Source organism: Peromyscus leucopus, chromosome 8a (assembly GCF_004664715.2).
Source record: "Peromyscus leucopus breed LL Stock chromosome 8a, UCI_PerLeu_2.1, whole genome shotgun sequence".
Taxonomy (NCBI): domain Eukaryota; kingdom Metazoa; phylum Chordata; class Mammalia; order Rodentia; family Cricetidae; genus Peromyscus; species Peromyscus leucopus.
The window spans coordinates 37793314-37818835 of NC_051085.1; the positions used below are offsets into that span (position 1 = coordinate 37793314).

The 25522-nt window shown below is 35.3% G+C and overlaps 1 long non-coding RNA gene across 1 annotated transcript in view; it reads left to right on the forward strand.

Annotated features, from left to right (window-relative positions):
- Nucleotides 1–6076: 6076 nt before the first annotated feature.
- The window catches only part of LOC114686134, a 39389-nt gene continuing 19943 nt past the window's right edge, over nt 6077–25522 (forward strand). Inside the window, exons 1-4 of the long non-coding RNA XR_003733537.1 lie at nt 6077–6252; nt 6382–6482; nt 7291–7369; nt 9046–9127. This is a non-coding gene — a long non-coding RNA (uncharacterized LOC114686134). The remainder of the gene's footprint in view (nt 6253–6381; nt 6483–7290; nt 7370–9045; nt 9128–25522) is intronic.

Genomic DNA, 25522 nt, shown 5'->3' on the forward strand with positions numbered 1-25522 from the left:
ATAGTGCTGGGATTAATGGCATGTGCTTCCCAGTACTGGGATTAAAGGTGTGTGCCACCACTGCCTGACTCTGTTTCTTTCCTAGACTGAATCAATCTCATGTAGTCCAGGGTGGCTTTGAACTCACAGAGATCCAGACGGATCTCTGCCTTCAGAGTGCTAGGATTAAAGTGTGTGCCACCATGGTCTGGCATCTATGTTTAATCTAGGGTTTTTTCTGTTCTCTGATCTTCAGGCAAATTTTACTATGGTACATAATATATCACAACAGACTAGTCAAGAAACAAGATAAATTAACTAATGAGCAGTGGATGCCATTTGAAGATTGGTTAAATCTTAAGGCTTGGGTTAAATGCATGAAGGGAAGATTGTGGTGGTATTCTAATTGTACTGAAATGTGATTTTGATTGTATGTTAATAAATAAAGTTCCCCGGGGGTCAGAGCTATTAGAGCCATAGAAAGAGCAAGGCGGTGGTGGCACATGCCTTTAATCCTATAGATCTCTGTGTGTTCAGGGATACAGCCAGCATTGGAGATATACGCCTTTAAGACCTAGAGGGCTGTACATACAGACAGTGATGAGGCAGTCACGTGTTTGGGTTTACAACCAATGAGAAGGCAGAACAAAAATACTATGAAAAGACTTACACACAGGAAATAGGTCTTTTTTCGGGAAGCTAGGACCACCACAGGAGGAAGGGTGAGATTTTTAGCTCTGAGCTCTGATCTCTTGGCTTGCTCTTTTACATTGGTTCTGTGTTTCTTATTTAATAAGACGGTTGGTTACATCTACAGATGATGACTAATATAGAATTATCCTGAATGTCTTGTAGACATGGGACCTCAGGTTCTGAGGTCATTCATGTCTTTAATGAATGATGAAAGTGCCACCCAGATTTGTTAGAGGGATGCATGTTTTAAATAATCAACACAGCATTGTATGCACATATGATTAAAAATGTATGAATTCACCAAAAATATGCAAGCTTGATGACTTTAAGGAAACAATGTTTTTTCTATATAACTGGACAGTTGCACAGATAAACTCACCATGGTTGTGACAGCATGAACATTACCTGTGCAAGTTTAAGTCAGACAAAATCCCAGCATAAACTAAGGAGATGGACGTGAAGTCCCATTCCTAACTGAGGATGTACTGGAATTTGATAGCTGCCAGGAAAGAAAGGATCAGTTTTCTTTAATACCTGACCCACGGTAGGGTGACTACACTCTAGTTGACCCATATACAAAGACTGTGGCCAACACAAACAGGACTTTTTTTTTTTAGATTATAATATAATTACATCATTTCTCCCTTCAATTTACTCTCTCAAAACTTTTTGATATGCTCCTTCCTGCTCTGCTTCAAATTCATGACTTCTCTTTTCATTAATTGGTTTTGCATGAAAAATATGTCTTTATATGCATATGTAATATAGATGATGTGTGTACATGAGTATTCATAAATATAAACTGCTAAGTCCATAAGATATAACTTGAATGTATGTTTTCAGGGCTGACCATTTGGCACCGAACAAATAATTGGTATACCTTCCCTTAGGAAGACAGCCTCTATCACTCCCAGCTTTCCTCAGTTGCCTGTAGTTCTTGTGCAGGGCTGAGGCTTCATAGTTGTTTTCTTTTTTTTTCCAGTTCTCTTTATCATGTATGCTGATGTCTCCCTTGTTCAGCCCACAGACTGCACGTTTCATTGTTGTTCTTGTTTTGAAAGAGAGAACCTGAAGTTAAGTGTAGGTGGGTTGTGGTAGATTGGGGAGGATTTGGAGAGAGGGTCAATATAATTAAAATATATTGTACAAAATTTTTGAATAATTAATGTTTTTAAAGAACAAAACTAAGTCCTGAAAGGAAGAATATTCAAATGAGTATGCAATAAACAAGTGTACCTGGGAGAGTTACTTCAGGTCCAGAATACAGTTATTCTGAAACACACTTATTCAACCAGACTGATTTCCAGTGAGCTCCAGGGTCAGAGTGTCTCTGACTCCATGGCAGGTGATTATACTTCAATGCTTGTGGAAAACGGGGGGGGGGGGGGGGGGGGAATCCTAGCCAACATCTGATTCCTCCCCTGATTAATAGAGATAAGAATGTGACACAACCCTGTAAGACAAATCTCTAAATGGTCTTATTATTTAAAAAAAGGGGGGGGGGGCTAGATATTGAGGTGAAAACTGAGAGATCAGAGGAACAGGACAAGCCACAGCCAACTTTACCTTACCAACTCCTCAGCCTCCAGAGAGAGCTACTTCCTGTATACTCACGCCTATATACCTTTCTGTGCCCTGCCATCTTATTTCCTCTCTCTGCCCAATACATTACTTCCTCTTTCTGCCCAGCTCTATCACTTCCTGTTTGTCTGTATAGACCTCCAGACCTCTATGGTTAACTAGCACTGGGATTAAAGGTATGTACACCATGCCTGGCTCTGTTCCCAGTGTGGCCTTAAACTGACAGAGATCAGGATGGATCTCTGCCTCCTGAATACTAGGATTAAAGGCATGTGCTAGCACTGCCTGACTTCTATGTTTAATATAGTTTTTAATATAGTTTTAATATAGTTTTACTCCGATCCCCATATATGCTTAATTGGGATGCACAAATAAAATATTACCACACAACCAATATTTTGTGCACCCCATATTTTGTAATAATCCTATCAAAATATAAGCACTCAGTAACATTTTCACTTGTTTTGATAAACATCATCAATTTCCTAGGAATAAACAATTTATATATAAATAATGTATAGATATACACACATATGTGTGAACTCTTCTAAATAATATATATTTAATGGACTAGAAATGGCCCATATCTATTGAAAATATTTTAACCCTTTTCGTAATTAATTATATCTCATTTAGACAGGTGGAAGTCAACTAATACAAAAGAATATATATTTCAGAGTTAATATGCAGAGTAGAAAGTTTTCTTAAAATGGAAAATATTTATTATGATATTTCCCACTCCTCCTATATGATTTACATGGTGATTATAATATTGTAATGCTCCTTGTTATATATAAGTGACTCACAATATACTATATTATGTCTTTTTTTATTGCTGCTCTTCCTAAGTAGAGAGGCTAGCCTTGAGCTCCTCCAGCCTCAACTTCCCTGGTGTAACTTGTGATTAGGAATTTCAGTGCTCATTACCACAAAAGAAATGAGTCTATAGTTTCCCTTTTGTGGAGTTTCCTATGGATTTGGCTAACTTGGTCTTTTCTGTGAATTCAGGTGCATGGCTCTTTATATTTTTCTCTGAAACAAATTGTATAGTAGTAACATTATTTCTTCCTACATATTCAGGGTATTACTTTGCCTGATCCTGGCTTGCCTCTGTGGTCCTCAGTGTCTGTCAGCCTTCATCTACTTGTTCCAGCTGTCTGTCTCCTGATGGCTGTGTGTCCTTCTGTGTCTCCTTTGCACTGCTTGCTTCAGCTACCTTTTGTTTTTATTTAGCCTAGTATTTTCACTCTCCCACCACCTTGAGAGCGTGAACAGTGCTGCATTTTATTTAATCTAATCAGTATCATGCTGAACACAAGAAACAAAAATGAGTTTATTCCACTGAAGTCAGAAAACAAACGTTGTGTTTGGTGGTCAGTGTATATGTTTTCTCTAGAGTCTGGGAGAGCAATGATTTTTTTTTTGTCGTCAAGAGTATATAATGTTGTATCCTTAATACTTCACACATATTTTCTATTTAAGACTTTAAGAAATTAACAAATCTTCCCATATGAGGTATTTGAAATTTAGAGATATTGATTTCCTTGATGAAAGTGTGTGATACAGAACTTGTTTATGATGTAATGGATTAGGATTTGAACTTAAATATAATTACAATTTTGTGTATGCATTCCTGTTTCTGTGTATGTGTGTGTGCCCACATGCATGTAATTGCACATGCTGTGGGAACATTCATGTGGAAGCTAGAGGCTGACAACAGGTGCTTTCCTCAATCTCACCCCACCTTACTTTTTTGAGACAGGATCTCTCACTGAATCTGAAACATACTTATTCAACTAGACTGATTTCCAGTGAGCTCCAGAGTCAGACTGTCTCTGCCTCCATTGCATGTGATTACACATGCATGATATAGTGCAAAATTTTTATGTGGGTGTTGGGAATATAAATCATATATTAATACCCATGCAGCCATTTTCTTGGATCATAATTATAATACCACATTAAGATTCTTAGGCATGCCAGGCGGTGGTAGTGAATGCCTTTAATAATTGCACTCAGGAGGCAGAGGCAGGCAGATCTCTGTGAGTTTGTGGCCAGCCTGGGCTACAGAGTAAGTTCCAGGAAAGGCTCCAAAGCTATACAGAGAAACCCTCTCTCAAAAAAACCAAAAAAAAAAAAAAAAAAAGATTTATAGGCATAATTGAAAGAAATATTTTAAAATCTTATTCTCTTCCTTTACAAGCTATGGGATGGCAATTTTCCTCAATAGTAAAACAATAAGAATTTTGGATTAATATAGTTCAAATGCAAATTAGGATACAAATTTAGGTAACTAAAAAGCATAAAATAAACCTTAATGAATATCAATGAACTCTTATATGGGTTCAACATATAGCATCTCTGAATTATAGCATATTCTATACTACATTGATTTTGAAAACATGTTACATGTATAATTTGCCTAACACAAGTGTACAGAAAAATTATCAAAAATAAATTATCAGTATTCATAGTTTTGATTGGGAGATGATGCAAATTCATAATGACTAAATAATATTCTATCATACATTTGAAAAAATAACAGACAGTTGATAAGTATTATTCAATAAAAACTAAACCTTCTAAATTAAAAGAATCTGTAAAGACATCAGGAAAAAGATAAAGAAACTTAAAAGTTAGTGCAACTTAAGTCATATAAATAAATATAGATTTGAAAGAAAACTATGAACTTGAAATGAAAACATGTCACCATACATTTTTGCTTGAAAAATAGGATAAAAACAATTATTTTTTCCACCTCTACCTGGCATTACAATATTCCAAAGTCTAATTGCATTAATACTTATTGAATATTTTCAAAGAGACTGTGAAATCTTTTCCATAATAGGATTCTTAACTTGCAGTTAATTCATGGAGTCACCCCTCCTTTAAAGGGTGGTTATAATTTGATCCTCACTGTCCACACTGACCCCAGGCTGTTATTGTCCACTGTGAGGTAGTCATGTCTACAGATCCCTCATTGCCTTTAATGTTACCTGTAAGTAATAAGACACAAAAAAGAAATTTCATAATATCACTAAGACTTGTTTCTTAGTACATTTCTCTAAGAAGAAAACATCCCCTGAGAAAGAAACCACTGTTTACTAAATGACCTGCTCAGGGCCATAAGGGCTCCTGGGCTCCGAGCTGTTTAGTGGCCTGTGTCAAAAAAAATTACTTGTTTCAGTCCAATTTCTCTCAATTCAATAACCCCTAAGCCTCTCAAAACAAAGTAAAGTTGAAATGATTTCCAATTGCTTTGGATGTGGATGTGGTGAGCAGTTCCCCATGTTTCAGGGACATCAATGGAACAATGCTCTGACCCTAAAGCCTTTCTCCATTTCCCATTAATCAAGATTCCAATGAGCTGATTTCTTTTTTTTTTTTTTTTAGTCTAGTCTAGAAGAGATTTATGAGAAGTGAGATTTTTCTGACTCATGAGTTTGAGCTAAATACTTTAGATATGTTTGCAGAGGAAAACAACACTTTAAATAACGTGTGCTTGATTACGATCTGATTCCAGAGACCAGCAATCAGAAATCGTGAGAGAGTTGAGTGCAGGGCTTTCTGATCTCAACTCTAATTCCTGGTGAATGGCTCTTCTTACTGGGGCTTACTTAGTCACACATTCTAATATAAGTTTATTGTGTCAGAAAGGTAAAAAAAAAAAAAAAAAATCACAGAATTACATGGTGGCAGATTTCATTTACTCAGCCACCTGTCACTACCTGTCAACTTTCTACCCATTCATCACCGAGCTTGTCACATTTGACATAAGCTTCTGAAGGGCTGGGTGAAGGGGAGGCAGGAGAGGCTAGATAAACGTCTTCATGATCATCTTTAGCAGTGTCACTGGCTCAGCACTCTCCGTCTTTCAGACTTTCGGGTGACAGCTTTTCCAGGAGGGCTGAAGCTGCATTCCAAATTGATATTTGTGGCAGCTTGGATTCCGGGCTAGAGCCATGCCTAGGGCGAGCCAAATTCTGCAGTTTGATACGAGTAAACACTGTGAACTCTCTTTGTGTTTGTGTGGCTGTGCTGGAGTGGAATGAAGGAAGGATAACTTCAGATGGCAGTTGCCATAGGTGATTAATATTTTGTTTTGTTTTGTTTTGTTATCTTTTACAGATTTAGTGTGCCTTCTCTGATTTCAGTTGATGTCCATAATGATCCTTTCATTCTGCATAAAAGCCGGAGGAGAGGCTGTCAGTCATGGAACCAATAATCAGGTAGAGAGCCAGCCAGGACAACTGAACCAAAATGTAAAAATTAAGTTTGCTGTTACATGGCATTTAATGGTGTGTGATATGCACCCGACCAGTTTTAGTGTGAACAGGAAATGTAGTTGTAATGATGGGGCAGAACCTGAGAGCAAAAAGTTGCCCTAAAGTGTGTGTGTGGGGGGCATGGGGGGTATTGAGTCTGTGTCTATATGTCTCAGGGTTTAGAGTGTAATATGTGTGTGGTCTCTCTCTCTCTCTCTCTCTCTCTCTCTCTCTCTCTCTCTCTCTCTCTGTGTGTGTGTGTGTGTGTGTGTGTGTGTGTGTGTGTGTGTGTATGTGTCTGTGTCTGTGTGTCTATGTCTGTGTTTGTATGTATTTGGGTGGTACGTCTGTGTCTTTGTCTATATGTCTCAGGGGTTAGAGTGTGATGTGTGTGGTGTGTGTGTGTGTGTGTGTGTGTGTGTGTGTGTGTGTGTGTGTGTGTGTGAGAGAGAGAGAGAGAGAGAGAGAGAGAGAGAGAGAGAGAGAGAGTGTATGGGGTAGTATGTATGTATCTCAGGTGTTAGAGTGTGATGTGTGTATGTGTGCATATGGGGTAGTATGTATGAATCTCAGGTGTTAGAGTGTGATGTGTGTGTGTGTGTGTGTGTGTGTGTGTGTGTGATGTATCTGTGTGTATGTCATTGTCTGTGTGTATATGTGTGCATGTCTGCATATGTGTATAATTCTAGAAAACAGCTTGAGGTTTTAAAAAAGAGTCCAGAGGATAGAAAGCATGTTGTAATCAGGGAAATGTGAATTAATTTCTCTGCAGCTCCGTGAATGTTGGAGATAATGAATGGAACCTAGTGGAGAAGGACATCATAAGGTTATGACAACCCTCTGCAAACAGTGTAAGTTACCAAGCATTACTCAAGTATTAATTAATTACCACTTAGAATTCTCTCCTATCAAAGGGAACCTGACAGGCTGATAAGTGAGTCTCTAAACTTGGCCTTGGGAATCAGGGAGAATACAGAATCTCATGTTTTATTAACTTTGCTGTTTCTTAGGGTCTAATCTTAGTCATCTTCAAGGTTTCCAAGTTAGGATATATGTAAACATTAAAGCAGCAGGATTCCTATATATCAAAATATTTAAGCAATAAGCATTTAGAGAGCTTGGCAGAATAGAAATGAGCAAATTCTGGGAGTAATTTTAGCCCTCCCATGGGAAAATTACAATATGAAAGGAAGTAAAGTTATACAGTGTGTTTCCATAGGCTGTGGGTTAATGGGTATTTTTATTGTAATGGACAAAATCCTTTCACATTTGATTGTATAAATATCCTTAGAATTTATGATCACAATGGAAAATATCAGGGTTTTTCTAGCTCTCTTTACTCAGTCAACAGTGATGGGCTGCACTGTGATTACCTGACACACAGTCAAACAAATGTGACCTCGCACATTGATCTATTGCTCTCTGGGGAGGAGAGCTCTCCGAAGCTCTGTTTCAGAATAACAAGGTGAGAGGGAACTGATTCAAACTTCCTTTGAAAGAAAATGTCAGATATAGATTAGAGAAATAACAGAAATATCCCAGCTTTCTTCAAAAGATACACAGGATTATATTTCCTAAAGTTCCAGAGACCCAAACCTAGAGAGCAGGTGTGTTGGTCTGTTAACCCCACAGTGGACTCAGAGGAGAATAAGTGAAAGAAGCTGGAAGCTGCGCATAATTATAATTCACATTTTGGTACAAATGCGAGCGATACCTTCCTTTTCCTTTAACCAATTGTTACTATTTTTATTAAATTATTTTGTTGCTATTTAGTACTAAAACGAATAGTTTTATTAATTATTAATACCATATCTTCCTTCTGATGCAATTCAAGGCTTTTATGTAGTTGTGTAGAAATCTAGGGTAAGGGCTTGGAGAGATTGGAGAGAAATGGCTAAATGATTTAAAGCATGTGGTGCACTTAACTAGGTTCTCAATTCACAGTAGCCTCTTCAGGTATCTCAAAATCACCTATAACTCCAGCTTTTGGGGATAAGTGCCATCTTCAGGCATCCATGGACATCCATATACCACACGTGTGGCATAAACACAAACACAAAGACGGAGGAGGAGAGAGAGAGAGACAGAGAGAGAGACAGAGAGACAGAGAGAGACAGAGAGACAGAGACCGAGACAGAGAGAGACAGAGAGAGAGACAGAGAGAGAGACAGAGAAAGAATGAGAGAGAGGGATGCTCAGGATTTTGAGAAGAACATTTTAAGTGTTTCCTATTCGTTTATCTTTTTCTGAGAAGTTTTTTTTTTGTTCCATTTCCCATATTTTAATTAAGCGGTTTATTTTTAATATTTCATTTTTGAGTCTCTAATATATTCTAGGCACGAATCTGCTGTTGGATATATAGTCGGCAAAGATCTCTCATTTGTCAGCTCCTTCCATTCACTTCAGTTTCCTTTCCTATGCCGACAAGTTTTAATTCCATAAATTCTCTCTGTGTGCTGTTGGTGTGATTTCCAAAGCTATTAGAGTCTTATTCAGAAAGTCTATAAGTTGAAATGTGCTCCCCAAGTTTTCTTCCAGCAGTTTCAAAGTTCCTGGTCTTACGTGGAGTTCATGGTACACTGACACTTGACGTGTACACAGGATAAGAGGTAAGGATTATCTTCACTTTCTTGCATGTAGCTTTCCAGTTTGACCATCATCATTTATTGAAGTTTTTTTCTACCATAATTATTGCCATATTACTTTAAAAATCCTATGTCATATCTACACAGGTATATTTGGGTATTCTATTCTATTCTATCTCATTGATTTATGTGCCTGTTTTTGTGCCAATATCATTTTGTAATTTTTTGCTATGACTTTGTAGTATTATTTGAAACCTGATATGGTGGTATCTCTCACAGTATTCTTTTTGTTTAAGATTGCTTTAACTGTCTTTGGTCTTTTGTATCTCTGTATAAATCTTGAGACTGTTTTTCTATGTCTGTGAAGAAAGGCCCTGGAAGTTTCATTGCAATCACTCTGAATATGTTTATTGCTTTTCATTATATTATTTTCACAATATTAATTCTAACCCATTATCACTGGAGATCTTTCAGACTTCTTGTGTCTTCTCAGTTTCTTTCTTCAGTGTCTTAAGATTTCTTCTATAAGAGTTTCTGTTTCTCGGTTAAGTTTATTTGTGTCTGTCTGTCTGTCTGTCTGTCTGTCTCTCTCTGTCTCTCTCTCTCTCTGTGTGTGTGTGTGTGTATGTGTGTGTCATAAATGAGATTGTTTCGCTAACTTTATTTTTAGTATGTTTGTCATTGGTATATTGAAAAGTTACTGACTTTGTGTGTTGATCTTGTATCCTGTTCAAAGTAGTCATCCACACTAAGTGATTTGGGAGGAAACCTTTAGGGTCTCATATATAGAGTTAAATCATCTGAAAATAGAGATATTTGATTTCTTCTTTTCCTATTTGTACCCGCTTTTATTTATTTCTTTACTATTATTGCTCCAGCTCAGACTTGAAGCAATATGTTAAACAGGAATGTATATTAAACAGCCTTGTCTTTTTACTAGTATTGGTTGTAACCCTGAATTTTTGTCAATTAATAATGGAGTAGAAAATCAGAGGCACGTAGGAATATAAAGATTATGGGAGAAATGAGGAGGTGGATAGGAATGCTAAACCAAACGAAAGGTTTATTAAAACCTATTGAAACTTATTATATCACAAACCAATATTTTTAAAAGGAATCATAATAAAATACATGTTCTGTGGAATAATTCTGTACATTATGAAAACGTGTTGCTCTCATTCTTAATAAAAAAAAGCTGATTTTTTATTAACCCCAAGAAAATAGAGGTGGGACAACCAAAGTAAGGACTGGGGAGAAGAAGGGCAGTGTGTAGAGTCACCAGTAAAGACAGAGAGAAGCAAGATGGGCATGCTGTACTGAGAAAATATACTAAGACATGTGACCAAGAATAAATAAGAAGTATGGGTTAATTTAAATCCAAGATTTAGCTAGTAACAAGCCTGAGTTATTGGCCAAGTATTTATAGTTAATATAAGCCTCTGTGTGTTTACTTAGGAGCTGCTGGCAAGACAGAAACTTCAGTTTACATACATGTGAAATAAAAGGAAGAATGCTGTGGGTTAAAAGATTAGTTGGTGGTGAGACCATGGAATATGGGAGAGGAAGCAGTAGTGGGTACATAAAACAAAACAGAGAATATATGGAAATGTTTCATGGAAGCCAATCACTTAATAAGCTAATTTCAAAATACAGCTTTAAAAGTGTTGGAACATAATTATCCTGGATGGTTAGATAATGCTGCTCCCAGATAACATAGGATATTAAATGAAAATCACAGAGCAAGGCATGGGTTATCACCCTTCTAATTATTGGTCATAGGGGCCTCAGAGGTGTCCAGAACAACACAGGTTTTTGTAATTGTTCTTAATTAACTATCATAACTGTGTGACAAGACCCTATGCAGAAGACAATATATACTTTGGCTGCAGTATAAAGAGAAATCATTTTCAAAAGAACAAGAACTCCCTCACTACTGGTTAGCTCTCATAGTGCCATAAGATATTATGTAGACTGCTTGGGGAGAAAAGACATCAGTGGTCTTCTCCAGTGACGGATGCTGTATGCTGAAATATTGACCTATGATGAGATATATGTCTACTAATACTATAATGACATTAATGTTATAGGGTAACTAACCACATACTCTAATCTTATTTTGAGGCCTGCACAGGAAGCAGTTTCATGAGTGGGACTACAATCATGATCAAAAGCCCATGGCTGGGAGGGTCATGGGTCCTAAAGTAGAACACGTTATTGCTATTTTGCCAAATTGTCTTTTTATGAAGAGCTCCCTAAATATTTATGTACCTAGCTATACACTTAGGATGCTCTCGACCTTAATCATAGAAGAAGATTTTTTCAGGATGGGCAGCAGTCCACAAGATATTCAAAGCTCTTCAAAATGATAAGAATAGAAGATTCAGTGCTGAGCCCTAAATAGGATATCTATATCACCACCCAGCATTACTGCCAATGCTATGGGCATATTGTAGAAGGGAGGCAGAAACAAGGTAGTAGTTCAAAGATATGGAAGAATACTGTAAAATGTTGTCTCTTCAACATGACACTGGAGTTACTTATACAAGAACTGAAAAAAAAAAAAAGTCTAGCTGAATTCAAGCATATGTGGAGCAGGTGATTTCTGAGTCCCATCCCTTACTTACAGCAATTGTTAGTTGATGTCTTCTAAGGATGGAAGAATCAATCGTTTATTGAGGATATGACCAATGATAGGATTCCCATGGTTCTGTGTATGGTCCATACCTATTCAAATATATATTCAAAATATGTATACATATGTATAATTTATATATGAATATATTTGAATATATATGTATAGAGAGACAGATGGACAGATATGAATGTAGGCAGTAAGATGTGTTGGAAAAACATGAGGAAAGCTAAAGTGGGGAATAAGTGGAGTTTACATTATGAATATATTGTCTATAGTATATTGATATATTCTATATAGAACACATTATATTGCATTGTAGACATGTATGAAATTAGAAAATAAACAAAATTAAATTAAGGTTAGCCTGATATAAGGGAAATATTGATTAATTATTGTTAATTTTCCAAAATATTATGGTTTTCATAAGTCATGACATTTTAGTTGGACCACAAGCCTAGCAACATTGAGCCTCTCCCTTGGCCCAAACCATTGTCATAAATTCAACAGAAAAAAAAATAAGCTTTTTCAAAGTTCATCTCTGATCCTGAATGTGTTTTTCAAATACGTACTGGTTTTCTTTTTTTTTCCTTTATTTCCATTAAGTCCACATTCCATTAAGACAACACCAGTCTATTTTCTTTCTAACACTCCTTAAGTTTCTTCTTCTGGTCACAATTTCTTTCTTTGCCTGGATTTTTTCACCATTCTTCCACCTCTGGTTACTTTATATTTTACTTAAACTTCTATGTCCAAATCAGAGCTCAAGTTTTCAATTTGAATATCACATCTCAGTACTCCAAATTTGCTCTAACACACCTAGGAAGGCTTTATGCCTATGCATCTTAACATTGCCTTTAAATATATAAAGTCAAACTGAAATTATACTAATAAAAATGGGCTTCTGTTTATTACAAGTGCACAAACCTGAAGTGCCTTCCATGTTGGTTGCAAAGACTTTCCCTCCCTTGAAGGCCAGCAGACCTCAGAAGTTTGATAAAAAAGCAATAGTCTACTTCAAACCGTGCTGCAAAGATCCATGTACTTAACTCTGTGTTTCTCTATCACTTTTTCAACCAAATTTTATTAAGTTCTGAATATTTAATCACACACACACACACACACACACACACACACACACACACACACACACTTCAGTTAAGCACTAAGCCCTGTGCTTAACAGACAGACAGACATACAGACACTAATAAGAGTCTGTGAAAATGGTGTTGTGCATATCAACCCACCGCTTGGCCATAGAATTTTAAATAAAAAGTATTTCAAATAGCCTTGAGCAGGTGTCTGCAGTTCTGCAGTTCTGTTTGTTTTAATCATATCATAATAATTGTTTGACTTTGCTTTTTAAAATCAAAGACATTGTATTGAAAATTACGCAAGTATTTTTTGAATACTCTGCAGATTTGTGATATGGCTTATAAGATAAAATTGATGCTTATAGCTGACATTGTGAAGTTTCTTACATTTCCGTTGAAATATCTGATAACATTACCTAAGTTGTACAGTGTCTATCAATATCTCTTTTTTTCCCTGAAATCACATTTGAACATGCTTTTCTCACTGAATGTTAAAACGTTAAAACTTTGCCCTGTTGGAACCTATTAAAAATACTGAATATTTGGTGAAATGATACTTTAAAAGTTTTTAATATATTCATACTTCAGCTGTAGGAAAATATTTGACACATATAACAACCTAAGTTTTCAAAACAGACATTTGATTGGGATACAAAAATACAATCTTTACTGAAAATATTCAAGATATTGTTAATGACCAAAGTGATTGCTCTCTTAATCAAAGACAGTTTTAGAATAAGACATTTTGGAACAAATAAAACAATAGAGTCCACTGTCATTCTGTGAAAATTAATAGGTCTATTTCAGTAAAGGGAGATTTCAATTGATATTAACAAACATAATTAGTTTAATGGTTAATGAGACTTGTCAAAAGAATATTTAAATGAACTATAAAAGATAAACATTAGAAGCTTTAAAAGAGAAGGAAACACATCAAAGTACATTACACACACACACTTACACAAATTCAATCATACCCATTCACATACACACTCACATACATGTGCACACACAAACATGCACTTATACACACATACACATTCATGTATACACACATGTACACACAGAGAGAGAAAGATGGGGAAATCAGCAACAATAACCACTTACTGAGTCATGGATAAAATAACTGATAAAATTATGTATCAAATACACTCAAAATTTTAATATTCCATGAGATCTGGGGAACCATTTTGTCATGTATGCATGCACTTAGTGACACGAGGCAAGGCTAGGAAAATCCAGGCACTTTTCTAAGTAAAGAAGGGCAAACACAAATGTTCCTTCAGGAGTCAAGCCTGGACATTTCTTATTTTTTGTTTTCATAAATGATGTAGAGGCAAGTACATTAGGGAATTCCCACATTTGTGGGAGACCTTCTTGAGTTATGAAAGATTTCCTAACACTAAGGCATCTCGGAGATATCATGTAATTTAGCTTATCAGTAGCAATTTTATTTTAATTTAGACGATTTTGTTTGGTAAGGAAAATCTAACTTTTATGTAAAAAAAAAAGATTGTCTTGGAATTAATAGTTTTCATATAAATTTTGTACATAGAAGTAATTATAAAATGTAACCCCCGAATCACCAAATTATTGTGTTTAAATGCAACACCCAGATACTTGCCAGTGGTAAGGGAAATTTCAGACAACGTTACTTTCAAGAGGCTGAGAGGTCTGCATTGAAGATAATGTCAGTTGAAGACCCAGTCACCTCTACTCCGGCTCCAAGCCCACCATTTCCTTCCTTAACCACCTTCACATTGGTGTTTGTTCACCTCCTGCGTCTTCCATGTCTCATGCTCTTAGTGGTCTATCGTTCCCTTCAGCACCAATATTTCAGGCTCATCTGCAAAGAGCTAAGTTTCTACTTAAAAAACACCACTGTTGTCTCTGGAAATGTCTAGAATAACTACAAAAAGACAACACTGATGTTCTTTTATGCATTTCTGCAGAGGGTATATGCTGATATATGCAGAGTGTATTTTTGTGTGTGTATTTCTAAAAGACAAAGACCTGCTAAAATAATGTCTACATATAAAGAAAGAGAAGTGGTAGTGAAGAATATGAAAACCAGAACATATACACGTTCTAGTGAAGCAAATATGATTATTCAAAGATATGAAAGTTGATTGACACAAGTTATCAGTCAAAAGTAAGGACCAGATGGGAAAATATCCAAAATCAACAACAACAAATAGATTGTAATTTACTTCTACTAATGTGAGCCTAAAAATTAGACTTCCAAAAAAGAAAAATTAATTAGCAGTAGTATTAAAATATCTAACATTGTCTCAGTTTTTTAAAAAATCACAAACTTGTTTGTTTCCTCAAGCAGAATGACAATACTTTTTAAATTAATGAACAAATATTGCAGATATGAATGTGTTATTAAAATAATACTTTCTAAAACCAACATAAAATGGAAATGATAAAGTGGTGTTTGGGGTAAAATGGACTATGTTTGTAGTTAATGAGGGAATAGACAAAATATAACAGTGAATTAAGGCCCTGGACATTGGGATATCTGCAGTGTTCTGAGTCTTCTTGTGCATTTCACAATTCTTTAAAATGTTCTGCTTAATTGATTTCAGTGAAATAAAATAGGTTTTGCATCTAGAGCTCTGTATCTCTCTGAATTCTCCTTTGCAGTTTTGAAAATTCTATTTCCACTAGCTGGAATTCTATGCAAAGATCTTTATCCTTTCTCTCCATTCCCTGCTTAGCTCGTGTGACTCGGTGAGATAGCTTCAAGACTGTCCATATGCAAGCGGCTCACAGCTTCTCTTGCAAGACCTCTTCTGAGGTCTGTGACATCCATTTAACTTGTAGCTTATCTTCCCACTCTGATCTCTCATAATTATCAGAAACACAGCATGCGTGAGATCAAATCTTCACCCCAAATATATTTCTGTTCTGATCTTCTTCATTTGAGTAGCAGGCTTTGCTTCACATACTTTGTTCATGCCAGAAATCTGGAAAACATGTTTGAAACAACCTCTTGGTTCTCCTGCCCTTAATCCATCCCCACATGAGTACATTTCTATTAAAATACTCCCTTCTTACCATCTTATTTTATATTATTTGAACATAAAGATCTCTTAATGGATCTACCTGGCTCTATTCTTCTCTCACTAATCCTTGGGCCCAAGAGTAGCAAAGGTGATATACTTTTTAAAGACGGGTTGGAGGAGCAGCTCAGTTAGTAGCTGATGGGCATATATGTAGCCCTGGGTTCCATGCCTGTCATCAAAAAATTAATAGAAAAGAAAGGTTAATTATCAATCAGCTTAACTACCTATCATCCAGTTAATAGATAAGGAAAAATCACAAACACACACACACACACACACACACACACACACACACACACACACACACACACTAAGCAAAAATACAGAAGGGACTTATTTAAGAGGAAGAAAAGAACCAATGGGAGAAAGGTGAGAGCAAATAATTAGGAAAGTAAACAAAGTAAATATACATATTTGTATATTTTCTAATAAAACCCATCATTTTGATTTATAATCCAATGCAAGATAGGAAACCATGAAACCATTCAAACACAGTCAACAAAAGCAGACTCAGCAAGTTGTGTTTATATGTAATGGGCATACACACACACACACACACACACACACACACACACACACACACACGTGTAACAATGATAAAGAAAAAGAAGCTATGAACTTGAGAGTTGGGAAAGCATGGGAGGGGTCCCAATGAGGCTAGCTGAGAGTGAGAAAAGGGAGTGGGAAAGTGATGCAATTCCATTTCAATAAGAAACATATTAACTTATTTTTAATTAGCAAGTAAACTAACATAGTAAGCATAATTACGAATATTTTGAAATTACTTCTAAGACTTGTTTTCTTATCATTAATTATCTTTTCTCAGTGCAGAAATATTGTCTTTAGCTACTGGACAGGACAGCAACACATCATTTTGGGTTCAATGTCATCTTACAAATATCAACATTCCCTCTATCCAATCTGCTACCAATTTTCCAACTTAAAATGCTACTAGACAAGATCAGATCTCCTTTTGATCTTAGATTAATAATGGATGCTTAAAATATTTAAAATTTTATATATTCACAAATTCAGGCATTGTGTAGCACTATTAACATTGGTGTAAGTTAAGTGACCACATCAAAGAATACTACAAAAGTTGTCCCTACATAGATGCATGGTGAATAAGTTCCTATTTCACATATATACATTTAGGAGAAGTAAATCCAAGTGTTTTTTTTTTTAATTTTCTATATTGAGAAAATAGTAACAAAACACATTACTTAGCAGAAATTATGTTGAATATAACATTAATACGTAGATTACTAAATAAAACTGCTGTACCTACTGACTCAACTGAAAATTCCACTCAAGTAGCTATGTCCACCTTTAAAATGATACAAATGTAATTATCACATTATACATATCAAGTTTCACTCAAAACTTTTAGTTCTGTTTAATAGATTTAAAGAGGTGTATGAAGACCACGTTACCCATGATCCAGATTGTTCTATAGTTACAGCATCTTCATTTCATTCAATCGCCATTTTCAGTACTTGTTTTCCAGATTGTTGTGGACACTGGATTACCTCAGTTCCCTGAAATCTCTGACCATGGCAAATCACACAACATATGCAGCAGCTATATTAAATGAAGATAAAATGTCTTGTCTTTTTTCATTATTGATTTAATAAATGCAAGTATACAGAAGTTGTTCCAGTATCTTAGGAGATACAGTTTTATGTAAATATTTGTTGATGTACATTGTAAAGTAGTTAAACATGTCTAACATATTGCACACGAAGAGGCTTATAATTTATGATGAATAACAGTAATAAATTAAATTTACTAATAGAATGAGATATGATTTAAGTATATGTGTAGCAGGGATTTGGTTAATGAAAACGAGCAAGAAAACAGCTTTGCTGATATCTCTGCTTTCTTCTTAAAGATCAATAAAGTTCAAGACCAATTTGTGTATAATTTCAGCTTGTTTCATAAAATCTGTTCATAAAATCTATTGTCCTGGTATCTCACTGAGATGGAATAAATTCTAGCATAAATCAGAGCTTAATCTTAGAAGATATAGGACCTAAACTTTCAGTTCATCCACATTTTTCTCATATTATTACATTACCTAGTGGGATATTGTTTAAGGCTGATATAAAATACAAGAATAATGCTAAAATATAAATATTAACATCAATAGCACAGGTATTTATAAATAGACTAAGTCCCAAAGCTGAAATTTACAAAGGTCTAGACCAAAGCCTAAGAAATGAAGCCTGATTTTTTCCATTTAAAAATATCCCCAGGCTTCTGGCACATCACACCTCAAGTATCATAACTTCTTACACCCAGAAGAAACAGAAAGTGCTACGAGGACCTTTTTTATTCATTTTGAAAGCAGGAAAAATAAATCTAGTAAGTATTCATTCTAAAGCTAAGATTAGTTTCTTTATAGTCATCAAAAAAAAAAGAAAGGAAAATTAAAAAGAAAAAAAAGCTCAATACCCGAAATCTGTAGCAATAATGTAATTAGAAGCACATCAGCATTGGAAAGAACATCATTTAGTATTAACATACTGTGCATCACATTATTTAGTTAAAAAAATCTATTTTGTTGTATTGGCTGTCAGTCAACCTAATTACCACCGTGTGGAAATAACTTCACTGTGAACTCTGTCAGCATGAGCTTAGTTTAAGGCAGTATAAAGTTTATTGCTGTTGCTATTAAACAGAGACACGAGTATCAGTCTCAGCAGAGAAGACCTGAGACCAATGACTCATTTAGAGTAAAATGTGGCAGAGTTAGTATGCTTAATATTAATTCCCTACTTTGATGTCCACAAACCCTGCATTAGCAGTGCATGTTTGAACATAAACATGCACACACACACACACACACACACACACACACACACACACACACATGCATACACACACACACACATGCATACACACACACACACACACACATATATATATTACACACAAACACACATATATATGATTTATGTGTGTATATTTAGGTGTGCATGTTTATGTATATATAAATACACATTGTCTTAGTTTTGGTTTTCATTGCTGTGAAGAGACACTATGACCATGGCAAATCTTAAAAAGAAAACATTTAATTGAGGGTAGCTCACTTACGGTTTCAGGGAGCAAGGTAGTGTGCAGGCAGACATGATGCTGGAACTGAGAGTGCTACATTTTGCAGGCAACAGGAAGTAGACTGACTGTCACACTGAGGGAAGCTTGAGAAAAAGAGACCTCAAAGCCTAACCCCACAGTGACACACTTCTTCCAACAAAGCCACATCTTCTAATAGTGCCACTCCCTTTGGGAGCCAATTTCTTTCAAACCAACACACACATAAATACATTTATATGGTTATACACATTCACATTTCTATGTAGTATGGAAAATTTTAAATGTAGCATATTTAACATTTTATCAAGTCTCTTTAAATGTAATCAGAAAAGTTAGAAGTTATGGTATTTTAGTGATATTTAGAGAGCATGTCCCTCAGCATTCCTATCTTTGATGCTCTCACAACAGCTCAGTAAGCTGTGAGCATTTAATAGTGTTTTTTTTCTCAGATCAAGGTAATGAATTCTTTCGAAATCCTCTCCTATATAACTTGGTCGGGTCTGTCACAGCAATTCCTATAAACATGGCACTAATTTCTGTCCTAGTTAGATTTATATTTTTTTCTTTTCTTGTTGCAGTAGCTATAAGATGCAGCATGGTATTAAAAAAGAGTAACAAGAGAGGCAATGCTCACTTTGTTCCTGATTTTAGAGAAAAAGCATTGCATCTTTCATTAAATGTGATATCACCTTAAAGGTTGAATGTAATATATCAGATCCTCCCATTCCAGTTCCCTTCATCTATCTATAACTATCTATTCTATTACCCCTTCCTAAGGAGATTCATCCCACTCAGCTACTCCCTTACTCTCTATCTAATGTCATACATATTGTGGCTTGCTTATTTGTAGTTGCATATTCCTTGGACGCTCAGCTCCCAAATAATGACATGAAGACTTACCAATTGTGAATGTTTGGCATTAGCTTAGGCTTGTTCCCAACTTTTTCTTATAATTTAAATTAACTCATTTATATTAATCTACATTCTTCCACATGGGTCATTACCTCTCCTCCATATAGTACATCTGATTTCCTCTGCACCTTGCAACTGAATCTCTGCTTCTCTGATTCCTTCCCAGAGATACTATCTCTGCTCAGAAGACCCACCTATCCTCAACTGCCTAGCTACTGGCCATTCAGCTCTTTATTAAACCAATCATAAACCTTAGCAGAGACATATTTTCACAAGGTATCATCAAATATCCCTCAATGCTTATCAATGATTTAACAGCTAACATCCACATATAAGTAAATACATACCAGATTTATCGTTATGGATTAGAGTTACCTCACTCAAAGTTATTTTCTTTCGAGTCCCATCCATTTGCCTGCATATTTTATAATTCCATTTTCAATGGCTGAATACTACTCCATTGTGTAAATGTACAACATTAATTTCTATTCATTCATCTGTTGATAGATAGGGGGGTTGCTTCTAATTCTGGCTATTATGAATGGAGCAGTGTTGATCATGGTTGAGCAACTGTTTCTGTAATAGGATGAAGCATTCTTAAGGTGTATGCCCAAGAATGCTGTAGCTGGATCTTGAAGTAACTAGATTCTCCTGTTCCTGAGGAACCACCACAGTGGTTTCTACAGCGGCTGTACAAGTTTGTATTCCCACCAGTAATGGATGAGGGTTGCCCTTGCTCCACATCCTTCCAACATGAGCTATCATTTGTTTTATGGCCTTTCTGATTGGTATAAGGTGAAATCTCATAGTAACTTTGATTTACATTCCCCTGATGACTAAGGATTTTGAAAATTTCTTTAAATATTTCTCAGCTATTTGAGCTTATTCTTTTTGGAATTCTTTGTTTAGAACTGCACCCTATTTAAATTAGGTTATTTGTGTTCTTGATGTCCAGTTTTTTGAGCTTTCCCTATATTTTGGCTATTAGCCCTCTATCAAATGTGGAGTTGATAAAAGTCTTACATTCTATAGGCTACAGCTTTACCTAAATGATGCCCTTTGCTACACAAAAGCTTTTTTTAATTTCATGAGGTCTCATTTATTAATTGTTTTTCTTTATGTCTGTGCAACTTATGTTCTGTTACAAAAATCTTTTCTTGTTCCAATGAGTGCACAAGCATTCCTCACTTTCTCTTCAATAAAATTTTGTGTATCTGGCTTTCTTTTGTGTTCTTTAGTTCATTTAGAGTTGAGTTTCATGTAGGGTACTAAGTATGGATCTATTTGGACTCTTCTGCATACAGCTGTCTAGTTTGACTAACACCCTTTGTTGAAAAATGCTGTCTTTTTCCCAGTGTGTTTTTCTTGTTTCTTTATCAAAACTCGAGTGTTCACAGGTGTGTGTATTTATGTCTGGGATTTATTCAATTTCATTGATGAACATGTCTGTTTTGTGCCAATTCAAAGCAGTTTTTATTACTATAGCTCTATAGTACAATTTGAGATCAGGGGCAATGATACCTTCAGCACATCTTTCAATCATTCAGAGTGTTTTAGCTATCCTGGATTTTGTGTTTCCATATGAAACAGAAAATAATTATCCTTTGAAATTCTGTGAAAAATTGGGCTTGCATTTTGATGAGGATTGCAATGAACCTGTAGATTACTTTTGGTAGGATGGCCAATATTACTATATTAATCCTACTGATCCATGAGCATGGGAGAACTTTCCATTTTTTGGTATCTTCTTCAGTGTCTGAAAGAGTCTATCATACATGTTATTTTACATGTTTGGTTAGCTTTATCTCAAATTATTTAATATATTTGAAGCCATTGTCAGGAAATTGGAAGGAAAAGGTGGTAAAGATGGTAACACAGGGAGAGACAGCTAAAAATAAGGGCTATTTGAATGGTAGTGTGGAAACCTAACACCAGAGAAGACTCCTAAGATATATACATATATGAAGATGATCTAAATGGAATAACCAAATAACAGAGACCCAACTGGACAACTCGTAACCAAATGAAGTTTTTGTTACTGGGAATGGCTACTGTCAGGGCTATTGGTGGCTCTCCACAAACAAACAGCAAAGCCCTGTTTCAGAAGACAATGCCTATGCAGCTCATTTAACAGGGAGAAGTAGAGCTGGTTCCTACCTAGAGCTTTTATTCATAGAGACTAGGGTTTACGTTCGTTGAAGATACTTGTATGCTACCAAAGGGGAAAGGTAAATACCAATCCATCTATAAACTCTCCATCTAAAATGATGATCTGCCTGCAAGGTACACTGGTGTGGTAGTGGCACAAGACCTATGGGATTAACCAGTCAATATCTTTTTGGAGTCAGGCCCACTCCATAAGATGGAACCCACACCCAACACTGTTTATGTGGCCAAGAACCTGAGATTTGATTAGCTTGGGATGTGGGAGAAATCAAAACATGACTGTTATGCTAAAGGGACTTAGCATAAAATGATTCCTAATAACATTCTGCCATAGTCATAGATAAGTGCCTTTCTCAGCAATCATTACAGCCTCTTATATATAATATGAGAATAAGCCAAGATGTCCACAGCCAGACAATATGAAGAAAGTAAAAAACCTTGGAACACTCAGCCATAAAAGGGTATGTCTTCATTAAATACCTTCCCTTGGTGATCAGAGAGCTCCAAAGAAGAGGAAGAGAAAAAAGTGTAAGAGCTAGAGAGCATGGATAACACAAGCCAAACAGGGCTAGAACACACATGAATTCACAGAGTTTATGGCAGCATTCATGGAACCTTCGTGCATCTGTACCAGATGGAGTCCTAGAATTGAAAGGAGAAGCAGACACATGCCCCACTAACCCAGACCCAACAACCAGTTGAGAGCCAGTGAGGAAACAAACTACTCAAGGGTAGTCCTCATGCCAAGCAGTAGCTGTCCAACATATAATAAATTCAATGGCGTCTATGGATATTCCTTGTCTCATAATTTAAGTTGATGCTCCTCCCCCAAGGCAGATCCTTTGTGTCTATAATTTACCTTCCAGTTTTTTGTTTTTATGGGATTCCTGGATTGCAAAAGGTGGTGGTATCTTCACATGTACATGCATTCTTGTGCTTTTATGCTATTTCATTTTCTTGTTTGGTTGTTTTTTATTTTCCTATTCTGGTTTGTTTGCTTTTGTATTATAATATATTATTGTTATTATTATTATTACTATTATTATTATTATTATTATTCATAAGATACTTGTTTTCTGGTTTGAAATGGAAAGGCTGTGGATCTAGATGGAAACAGAGGTAGGGAGGGACTGGGAAGAGTAAAAGGATAGGAAATGTAATCAGAGTATATTTTATAAAAAATTCTATTTTCAATAAAAAAAGAATCAAAATTGTCTATCTATATTTGTCTTTTGTTTTTGCTATGATATGTTTGTTGAATTTATAAAAAGACCTTTTCTGTATCTAATGATACAATATTATTAATTTTATTAATATGAAGAACTATTACAAACAATTTATAAATTTTAGACAGAATTACATCCTAGAGTGAGTCTAACTTGATCTATATGTGTGGAGTGTGTGTGTGTGTGTATTGCTGAATTGGATTTTAATTGAATTTGCTTATATGGGCTAAGAAATTTCTGTTTTAGTAGTATTGAAAGAAATGGGTCCACAGAGGTCTTTCAGTAAGGGTACATATGGATTTGTAAATTGTTGACCTCTTCAGTGAATTGAAATGCCTTCATATCTACATTGTTTTTGAAATAAATTATATAACAATAATATTATTTCCTCAATGAATATTTGGTGAAATGTATTGGAAATCCATCTATGATTTGCTTTTTTTCTTTTGATATTGTTATTATTTTGGATGAGAAAGAGAGATCATGTGTGTGTATTTATATATTTAGGTTGCATTTGTGTGATGAATATAATTTCCTTAAACATAATATTACTTTTAGTAAAATAAAAACTATTTTGACTATATATATTAAAATCATGATATAACTATAATGTTTCTCTTTTCTCTTTCCTTAATCCAATCCATATGGTAAATCCCTCTTCACTTTCATTCAAATTCATGACCTCTTATTTCACTAATGTTGTTGAGATCATATATGTATATGCGTAGACATATATGTTTCTAAATATAATCTGAAAGTACATATAGTGCCATTGATTTGTATGTTTACAGGGCTGTTTGGGTGACATAAAATTTTAAGTATAAAGGTCACTATCTGCTTTTATTGTAGCTTAATGTTCACAGTACCAGTAGCAAAATTACTCTATGTCCAATACTCAGCAATTTGGATCTTCCTTTTTATCTATTTATTTATATAGTGAGATTTCTGTCATTCTGGTAGCATAAAAATGCTCTGCCAGTGTCTAGTTTAGTTGGGATACTATTGAAATAATTGATTATATGATTTCAGACAACCTATTCGAACAGGAATCAAGCCATGCTCACTTCAATTTTTGTTAGTTGGATCTGTCAATACTCTCTGTCTCCTTACTTAGCTCCTTTCAGTATCCTCTCTCAGAGCATTATTTTTATTTAATTATTTTAATCTCTGATAGAGTTTCATCTTCTGCACTCATTTGTCTTTCTGTAGGTACTCTTCCTGACCACCCTGAGCAAACCATAGCTTACTACTTCCTCTTATTAAACTATGGCATTCCAATAATGTTCCTATACACTTGCAATCATCTGTCATTAATGTGTCTGATTATTGGCATTTGTTCTTCTTTTTAACATCTCTAAATATATTGCAGAGTCTATAGGATCAACTGTGTGTAGACTAGGATATATTTGCTATTTGTCATATCCAATATACACACACCCATTATTTACTTCCTCACATGACCCAACTTCTGTAATGAATATGACTAACTCAAGTAAAAGAGGAAATTAGACCAATCTGGACCATAAAATGAAGTTCAGTAACTCCAAAAGATTCTAAAGACAAAATATGTTGTCTGATCATAATATAACTAAAAATCAATGCTAGAAATATTTATGAAAATTTTTAATATATTTGAAGGGGAAGTAACACAAGTATAAGTAGTATATGAATCTAAGTGACAATCAAAACAAAATTTAGAGGACATGCCAAACTGAATATATATGGAAACATGGCCTATTAAAACATCAGTTAAGACCTTCCAGATGGCTTGGTGGATAATGGCACTTATATCCAAGTCTGAAAATTAGGTTCAAGTCCCAGGGCCCGCCACATGATAGAAGGAGAGAACTAAGTCCTAACCACAGTCATCTGACTTACACATACACACACACACACACACACACACACACACACACACCTGCACACATACATAAACACATACACACACATGTACACACACATCCAATTTTGTTGCATTAGCATTAACCATAAAGCACAAAAATCATAAAAGTTACATTTAAGCAAAAGCAGAAAGTTCCCACAAATGAATAGAACAGAAGAGCAATTGGTATTATGAAGACAAGACAAACTGTGAGGAAACAAATTACGACGAAAACAGTTCTTTGAAAAATCAACATAGTTTATGAGCAAACAGTAGGAGAAGAAATACAAATTATAGGTGGCAGAGTGTGAATAGTGTCTTCACAGGATCTGCAAACGCT